Below are 9,777 nucleotides of genomic sequence, written 5' to 3'. Positions count from 1 at the left end.
CCCTTGTGATTTGCCCGTCTCCTATATCCCTTTATAGCACCAACAGTTCTCTCCGTAAAGTACGGTCCGAGAGCCTGGTTGATATTTACCTTCTTTTCTTGGCTTTCAGCCTCAAAGATGATTTGCGCCTCTTTCCGCGCCAATAACCTGCCTTCTTCCTCCATCCATCTAGCTTTGTTGCCGAGGCAACCTAGCTTATGTTCTTCGTACCAGTTCTTGTGTGCGTGATTGTAATGCACACTTCGTCCTCTCTTACTTCCGAATTCCCTGGTGCACCCAGGAAATTCGCAAACATAGCTTTCAGATTCCACCTCATTTATTTGGTCCCCGGGGTCAAAGGACCCAGGGTTGTTAGTATTCATCCGAGGCACCTTTTTACATTTTGGACCAATAAATTTTCGGAGTTTGAGGGGCTGGTAACCCCAAAAACCCCCTGCCAGTGCCCTGTTAGCCATACACCATAATTAGCAGTGTATGTTACCAACTCTCACTACGTGGCGGGGGGGTTGGACTTAAGAGAGTCATAGTTACTCCCGCCGTTTACCCGCGCTTGCTTGAATTCTTTCACGTTGACATTCAGAGCACTGGGCAGAAATCACATTGCGTCAACACCCGTGAGGGCCATCGCAATGCTTTGTCTTAATTAGACAGTCGGATTCCCCTAGTCCGTGCCAGTTCTGAGCTGAGCGTTGATTGGCGGCCGAAGAGGACGACCACGATGGGGCTATTCGCCAGGAAGCCTCGCAGCAAGGAAGATCCGCTGGAGGCCAAGGCACGGGACCGAGCTCGGATCCCAGTACCGTAACCGGAAATGTTCACCTCGCCCAGGCCCGGCCCGTCAGCCAGACCCGCTTCCCTACCAAGCCCGACACGCCCCGCTCCCCAGAGCCAATCCTTATTCCGAAGTTACGGATCCAATTTGCCGACTTCCCTTACCTACATTAGTCTGTCGACTAGAGGCTCTTTACCTTGGAGACCTGCTGCGGATATGGGTACGAACCGGCGCTACACCTCCACGTGGCCCTCTCCTGGATTTTCAAGGTCCGTGGGGAAGATCCGGACACCGCCGCAACTGCGGTGTTCTTCGCGTTCCAAATCCTATCTCCCTGCTAGAGGTTTCCAGGGAACTCGAACGCTTATACAGAAAAGAAAACTTCCCGGATCTCCCGACGGCATCTCCAGGTCATTTTCGGTTACCTCGACGAACATTCTTACGAGGGCCCGAATTGCATGCGGTTCCGCTGCCGGGTTCCGGAATAGGAACCGGATTCCCTTTCGCCCGACGGGTGTGTGTCGTTACTTACGAACAACATTATGTATGCACATTGTCATCGACATAGGATTTCTCCTAGGGTTTAGGATCGACTGACTCGTGTGCAACGGCTGTTCACACGGAACCCTTCTCCACGACAGTCCTCCAGGTCCTCGCTGGAGTATTTGCTACTACCACCAAGATCTGCACCGACGGCGGCTCCAGGCAGGCTCACACCCAGATCCTTCTGCGCACACCGCCGCGACCCTCCTACTCGTCAGGGCATCATAGCGACGTCCCGTAAGGGCAAACCGCCACACTTGCCGCTGACGGCAGAGTATAGGCGCGACTCTTCAGCGCCATCCATTTTCAGGGCTAGTTGCTTTGGCAGGAGAGTTGTTACACACTCCTTAGCGGATTCTTACTTCCATGGCCACCGTCCTGCTGTCTTAAGCAACCAACGCCTTTCATGGTATCCCATAAGCGTCGACTTAGGCGCCTTAACTCTGCCTTTGGTTCATCCCACATCGCCAGTTCTGCTTACCAAAATTGGCCCACTTGGCATTCTGATCCGAAATCTCTCATGGCTTCATAGTTCAAGCAAGCCAGAGATTTCACCCATTTAATGTTTGAGAATAGGTTGAGGTCGTTTCGGCCCCAAGGCCTCTAATCATTCGCTTTACCAGATGAGACTCGTTTACGTTCGAAGAGAAGGGGCGAGTTCCAGCTATCCTGAGGCAAATTTCGGAGGGAACCAGCTACTAGACGGTTCGATTAGTCTTTCGCCCCTATACCCAGTTCCGACGATCGATTTGCACGTCAGAATCGCTACGGACCTCCATCAGTGTTTCCCCTGACTTCGTCCTGACCAGGCATAGTTCACCATCTTTTGGGTCCCAACGTGTACGCTCTGGGTGCGCCTCTTCTCTCGCAATGAGAACGAGATGCCCCAGGAGTGCGGAGCCGCGTCTTAACGCGGCCCATCCTCCCTCGGTCGACGCGAGGTCGACCTTCACTTTCATTACGCCTTTAGGCTTTGCATTCCAAATGACTCGCGCACATGTTGGACTCCTTGGTCCGTGTTTCAAGACGGGTCCTGAGAGTACCCAAAGCAGTAGCGTCGCAGACCGGTATTATTGTGTATTGCCCGTCAGAGGACTCCGCCTGCCAACTGTTGGTCAGGCTCGGGGACGGCACCGGGTCCGTACCTCCGAGACACTGACCGCACTTGCAGCGGGCCCGACGCAGTTCGATAATTGCGGCAAGATACCTTATAAGATTGACCGCCGGGCAGCCGGCCAGCCGTCCGATGGTCTGACGCGTGCGCCGAAGCGACGCGACAGTCTACCGCTCGGACCGTAGGACCGGCACCCAACGGCTCGCGACGTTCTACTAGAGGAGAAGTACACGACGACGACACCGGACAAGGCATGAGTGATAACGTGTCGCCAATCGTAGTCGGCAACATCGCTCACTCGGCCGAGCCAGCGCCGCTGACGCTGAATCTCCCCATTCGATCATTCGGGTTCCTCAGGTTTACCCCTGAACGGTTTCACGTACTCTTGAACTCTCTCTTCAAAGTTCTTTTCAACTTTCCCTCACGGTACTTGTTCGCTATCGGTCTCGTGGTCATATTTAGCCTTAGATGGAGTTTACCACCCACTTAGAGCTGCACTCTCAAGCAACCCGACTCTATTGAGAGATCCTCCCAAGACGCTGCACCGGTCGCTACGGGCCTGGCACCCTCTAAGGATAAATGGCCCCATTCAAGATGGACTTGGACGCGGTCATGCGCCTCGGGATGTAAGGCGGATCCTCCCGAACACTACATTTCCCTGCGGCTGTACCAGGGGATTCAGTGCTGGGCTATTTCCTCTTCGCTCGCAGCTACTAAGGAAATCCTGGTTAGTTTCTTTTCCTCCGATTAATAATGTGCTTAAATTCAGCAGGTAATCTCGCCTACTCTGAGGTCGTCTTAGATTATTTCGTTCGATAGACAGAAACATACTTCATAGGAGAGAGGAGAAAAAAAAATGTGCGGAACGAAAAAAAAATTCGAACGAAGAAAGGTCGTGTAAGGCAAAAAAAATGCCTTCGTTCGAGGACGCAACAAACTCTATAAAAAACAATTCAAAATTCGATGCCACGGCCATAGGAGTGCTCGAGCGCAAAGGCACATAACCGACGACACGATGTCGTCGCGAAAGAGCTAATGTTTTAATTCGATTGCTCGGCACACCTCGTCGCACGAACCTCACATAATTTTTGTTCGAATCGTGTTACGCAACGGTAGACGTTCTTCCAATAATCTCTCTCACCACCCAGGATATAATATTAAGTTCGAATCCGGGGGTTAGAAGGCACACTTCGTGGACTAAACGAACCACCGGGTGCACGAATCCTTTTCGAAGGAGGCGGCGACCGCGAGCAAGAGATCCGGATATATTGTATGTTCGAACGTGTAATAATATTTTACTTTATTACACCGTAAGGGCTCGGATGACTTTGAGATCGCTTTCTTTTTATATGTTCGAAAATATATATGTTCAACGAAGCGACTCTTTGCTGTCCAGGCGCCCTTTTCGACCGAATCTCTCCCTCTTCAATGTTCGAAGACCAACGGCAGAGTTGTGCGTCATTTTACACACCTCTCTTCTCTTTCGTTCTGCTCATTCAGTTCGAGAAATTTTTTTCTCTAATTCTCTCTTTCCGTATTTTCTACCATTCGTTTAAGGTGACGTCGACGACCCAACGGAGTTTCCCTCAGTCTCTTGTCAACGAGCAACCCAATATTCGCTCTACGTCGCAGATAACAAAGTCTGCGAGCGCAAGCCGTATCTTGTATTTAAACGACCCTCAGCCAGGCGTGGTCCGGGAATTGTATCCGTGGACCGCAATGTGCGTTCGAAATGTCGATGTTCATGTGTCCTGCAGTTCACAAGTTGACGCGCAATTAGCTGCGTGCTTCATTGTCCCACGAGCCAAGTGATTCACCGTTCAGGGTAATCGTATATATTTGTTCGTGTTAATGCGTACATAATTTTTCCATGTCTAATGAACTCGGCGATAACCAAGCTTAGTCGCGCGGAGCAAAAGCTCCGACGCGGACCGCCACCGCTTCAACGATCGAGCGCATCGCCCCCGTCCATCGAGAGTTACGGCAAGGAGGGATCGTCGACTTTGAAAGTCGAGAGAAGTTTGCGTTCGAACCGGGCGTAAGTGTCTTTGAATTAATTAACAAAAAATAAAACAATAAACCATCGACGTGTCGGCGTCAACGTGCACGCTACACGAATATATACGTCTTTCACCGTGTCGAAAGGTACGCTGCCGGACACGCGCTGTGCGTTCGCACACGTCGTGATTCGCCAGGCTTAGGTTGCACCGGTTTAATATAATTGCGACGACTCCGAGCGAGAAAAGCGCACTCGGTCCACGGTCATACACACACGATAGACGACGATGGGGACGACGACAGTATCAGACACAGATTCTCTATCTGGGGCTCCACGGGCAACCCCTTTTTTCCTCTGTGTCGTCTTTCATGTTCGATGCCACGTCCCACACCGTTTCTCTACGCCGGACATATATTATTGGACACAATTCAAAGAGTGCCTCTCGCTTATGTTCGAAGAGCCCGTATTCGGGGCTAGCGACGACCAGGGACTTACCCGACGCTCTTCGCTGATTCGCCGGAAGGCTGACCACGTATTGGTTCTCCGATCTCCACAACCGCGAACGCCTTAACGCGCGAGTCGACTCGCGGCACCGATCGGGCGCCAACGAGCACGATAATCGCGCAGCGCTGTTGGAGGTACGAGTCGGAGGAACACGGTCCGCGGCCATGTATCCGTTTAACGAATCAGTTTAACGAACGCCTCGACCCTAAGGATATGTGCGTCGCTCGACGATGCTCCGGCTCTATGAAGCACCGTCACCCCTTTTATCGTACGTTGTTTGTTTGTTTGTTTGTTTCACACATATTATATATGTGCGCACTCTCGTTGCTTCTTTGAGCAACTTTTTTATACGTTAATGATCCTTCCGCAGGTTCACCTACGGAAACCTTGTTACGAATTTTACTTCCTCTAAATGATCAAGTTTGGTCATCTTCCCGGCAACATCGGCAGTGCCGAGACACTGCCGCGCACCAGTCCGAAGACCACACTAAATCATTCAATCGGTAGTAGCGACGGGCGGTGTGTACAAAGGGCAGGGACGTAATCAACGCGAGCTTATGACTCGCGCTTACTGGGAATTCCTCGTTCATGGGGAATAATTGCAAGCCCCAATCCCTAGCACGAAGGAGGTTCAGCGGGTTACCCGGGCCTTTCGGCCAGGGAAAACACGTTGATTCCTTCAGTGTAGCGCGCGTGCGGCCCAGAACATCTAAGGGCATCACAGACCTGTTATTGCTCAATCTCGTGCGGCTAAAAGCCGCCTGTCCCTCTAAGAAGATTTGTTGGTACGTTGGTAGTAAAAACCGCTCGACCGAAGTCGAGGGCCTTCGAGATACCAGAATGTACGCCTATTTAGCAGGCTAGAGTCACGTTCGTTATCGGAATTAACCAGACAAATCGTTCTACCAACTAAGAACGGCCATGCACCACCACCCACCGAATCAAGAAAGAGCTATCAATCTGTCAATCCTTCCGGTGTCCGGGCCTGGTGAGGTTTCCCGTGTTGAGTCAAATTAAGCCGCAGGCTCCACTCCTAGTGGTGCCCTTCCGTCAATTCCTTTAAGTTTCAGCTATGCAACCATACTTCCCCCGGAACCCAAAAGCTTTGGTTTCCCGGAAGCTGCCCGCCGAGTCATCGGAGGAACTTCGGCGGATCGCTAGCTGGCATCGTTTATGGTTAGAACTAGGGCGGTATCTGATAGCCTTCGAACCTCTAACTTTTGTTCTTGATTAATGAAAACATTTTTGGCAAATGCTTTCGCTTCTGTCCGTCTTGCGACGATCCATGAATTTCACCTCTAACGTCGCAATACGAATGTCCCCATCTGTCCCTATTAATCATTACCTCGGGGTTCCGAAAAACAACAAAATAGAACCGAGGTCCTATTCCATTATTCCATGCACACAGTATTCAGGCGAGGCTAGCCTGCTTCAAGCACTCTAATTTGTTCAAAGTAAACGTACCGGCCCATCTCGACACTCAGTGAAGAGCACCGCGATGGGATATTAGTTGGACCGCCCCGAAGAGCTAAGCCCACCGGTAGGACGTCCCACATCATGCCAGTAAACACCGCGAGCGGTGAACCGACAGTGTGAAACACAGATTCAACTACGAGCTTTTTAACCGCAACAACTTTAATATACGCTATTGGAGCTGTAATTACCGCGGCTGCTGGCACCAGACTTGCCCTCCAATGGATCCTCGTTAAAGGATTTAAAGTGTACTCATTCCGATTACGGGGCCTCGGATGAGTCCCGTATCGTTATTTTTCGTCACTACCTCCCCGTGCCGGGAGTGGGTAATTTGCGCGCCTGCTGCCTTCCTTGGATGTGGTAGCCGTTTCTCAGGCTTCCTCTCCGGAATCGAACCCTTATTCCCCGTTATCCGTTACAACCATGGTAGGCGCAGAACCTACCATCGACAGTTGATAAGGCAGACATTTGAAAGACTTGTCGCCAGTGCTAAGACCGTGCGATCAGCTCAAAGTTATTCAGAGTCATCAAAGTAAACGGTGGACGAATGTAAAACATACGCCACCGATTGGTTTTGATCTAATAAAAGCGTTCCTCCCATCTCTGGACGGAACTCTGGTTTGCATGTATTAGATCTATAACTACCACAGTTATACAAATAAATATGGATCTAAGAAACAATAATTGAATTAATGAGCTATTCGCGATGTCACCTTAGCATGGTAAGCACTGAGATATGCATAACTAAATCCTTGATACAAGCATATGACTACTGGCAGGATCAACCAGGGAGCTCAAGAAGCTCTCCTTTTGAAAGAAGAGTAGACGACTTTCGCCGACTCTCTATTTCACATTTTGTCGCCGACACGTATGTCGGACGACGATACTATCGCTTTTACATGTTTTACATGTATTAATAGAGATTGGGCCCCTTTTTATTATATTTATATTATATGGCCTCAATTCTCATCCCGGACGTTTGACTGAATTATTATTGGAACGTCGGGATTTTATGCTGAAGACGAACAATTGTGGCGTAATCTGCGTAAAGTGAGTTTATACACCCCCGAAAAGTTTGCCTTCAGCGGTTCAAACGATTCGGTATGCGGAGTTCGGATCTGATGGCTCTTTTCAGCGCAGAGACTACAGAAAGATTTTCTCTCGTCTCCGCTAAAATTATACAAAAATATTATTCTTGTCGCCCGGATTTTGGAGAGTTGATGCTCAGTAAGTAGCCGTGATTTTCTGCACACTTCTTTTATGACAGACAAACCAACGAACTAACCAACGCCGAAGCGCGTACCACAGAAGGGCCATGCGGTCTGAGACACCGACCCGTGGTAATGCTGTGTGGATGTGTAATATATTCTTTTTCAAAGCACGTTTCGAGCCAGCCGAAACGTGCATACTCTTAAAGATACCGATTATGCGGCCGAGTGGTCGGCGACACACGGTGAAATACATGGAGTCTTATGGGAACGGGCTGGTCGATAAAAAGTCCAACCGGTTCCCGCCAAAAAACTTAGTCTCTGGAGCATCAAACGTATTAGTTTCCAATTATAAATTAAAAAAAAAGTATTCCAGTTCAGCTCTGCCGAGTGAACGGCGACGGTAAATAAATTATTGCAAAAAAAAAAGACAGAACTTAGTCTCTTGTACGATTCACCGCTACAGTTAGACTAATTCGTATAGGTTTACAATAAGAAGTCATTTCATAATTTTTTTCTAAGTGACCCATTCGTACAAGTTTCATATTCGTTATAATACTTACGAATAATTCTTTTCCGTTCTCTTAGTACTTAGAAAAGGAAATGTACTCTTAACGACAGGAGAATCAATCGTTCGTTCATTCGTATAACATTTTCGAAACTTAGTCACGAATCGTACATTTTGTACGAATCGTGCTTTTTGGTCGAATCGTACATTTTGGTCGAAACGTGCATTTTGGGCGATTCATGCGTTTCGAAATAATCATGCACTTTGGGCGAATCGTGCATTTTGTTCGAATCGAGCATTTAGAACGATTCGCCAATTTTGGTCTTTTCGTGTAAGCCGAAACATACGTTCCCTTATATATACCGATTATGCGGCCGAGTGGTCGGCGACACACGGTGAAATACATGGAGTCTTATGGGAATAAAGTGCCAAACGAAAAGACCAATTTTTAAAAACTTTGTTTATTGAGCTCCTATACATTACTAAACGTTTCCTCACGTTTAAACACATTATTATTAACAAAAGTAACATAAAAAAAAATAAAAATTATAAATAATATTGCAAATTAAAAATATATTATTGGCAAAAAAACATTTGTTTTTGAAATCGATTTTTTTAATAAACCAAATAATTAATACGTATCTAATTAAGTAATCCTATGTTATAACATTGTCATTTTTAACATCCTTAATTAACAAATGGATAAAAAGTGTAGTTTAATAGATTTTTCAAAACAAATCGATGGATACGCTTTATTTAACGTTCCTTCGTCGATACAACACGCTTTTATTGTTAAAAATTTATTAATTTGCAATAAATATTGTTATTAACAATTAATCGACAAAAACGATATTTTCATTATTCCGATCGATAATGTCAAATAAAAAAACGATATAGTGATGTATAACAAAGTTCTCGTTGAACGCCTTAATTAACAAATTGATAAAAAGTGGAGTTTTGTAAATTCTTCGAAACAAATCAATGGATACGCTTTATTTAACGCTTCTACGTCGATACAATACGTGCTTATTGTTGAAAATTCATTAATTACCAAAAACAATTGTTATTAACTATTCTTGGTAGAAAATGACATTTTTGTACCAAATTTATTCACGGATAATATAAAAAGGGTAAATAAACGTCTAGAATGGTATAGAAGGAAGATTGATAGTGTTTCTCGACGAATACCGTTTGGGCGATACAATCGCAAGATTGTTCCCATAAGACGCCGTGTATTACATCCAGCGTCGCCGACCAATCGGCCGCATAATCGGTATATATAGTGGAGCACCCCGATTCGGTTTGCACGGAAAGACCAAAATCCACGGAAGGTCTGAAAATCTCGATCCGATAAAAATTATCGATTCCTACAACATAAACTACTCGAACAAAAAGGACGATGGATACGAAACGCACGTCTCTATGAGATTTTGAAAACCCAGGCTCTTTTAAAGTGAAAGAGACCTCCGGGGATAGTGAAACACTGAATTGCCTTTATATAACAAGTTTGCAAATGTGCGAAATAAACTCCCATTCACGTAAGTATCCAAGACAAAATTACATTTTAAAAAATGAAAGAAATTTATCCACATATTTATGGAATTGGGAGAAGTGTCATCAGAATAGTATAGAAGGTCGAATGATAGTGATTCACAA

At 46.9% G+C, this 9,777-nt stretch overlaps 1 non-coding gene and 2 pseudogenes across 1 annotated transcript; all 3 read right to left on the bottom strand.

Annotated features, from left to right (window-relative positions):
• LOC124428935 overlaps positions 1 to 3,225 on the bottom strand; it is a 7,342-nt pseudogene extending 4,117 nt beyond the window's left edge.
• Positions 3,226 to 4,102: 877 nt separating this feature from the next.
• Positions 4,103 to 4,257, bottom strand: LOC124428906 (annotated as a pseudogene).
• A 1,028-nt stretch (positions 4,258 to 5,285) lies between these two features.
• LOC124428924 lies at positions 5,286 to 7,197 on the bottom strand. The gene has a single exon (XR_006943346.1). It is a non-coding gene; the product is annotated as a small subunit ribosomal RNA (ribosomal RNA).
• Between the last annotated feature and the right edge of the window lie 2,580 nt (positions 7,198 to 9,777).

This window comes from Vespa crabro, chromosome 13 (assembly GCF_910589235.1).
Source record: "Vespa crabro chromosome 13, iyVesCrab1.2, whole genome shotgun sequence".
Classification (NCBI taxonomy): domain Eukaryota; kingdom Metazoa; phylum Arthropoda; class Insecta; order Hymenoptera; family Vespidae; genus Vespa; species Vespa crabro.
This window is presented reverse-complemented; position numbering and strand designations above follow the sequence as displayed.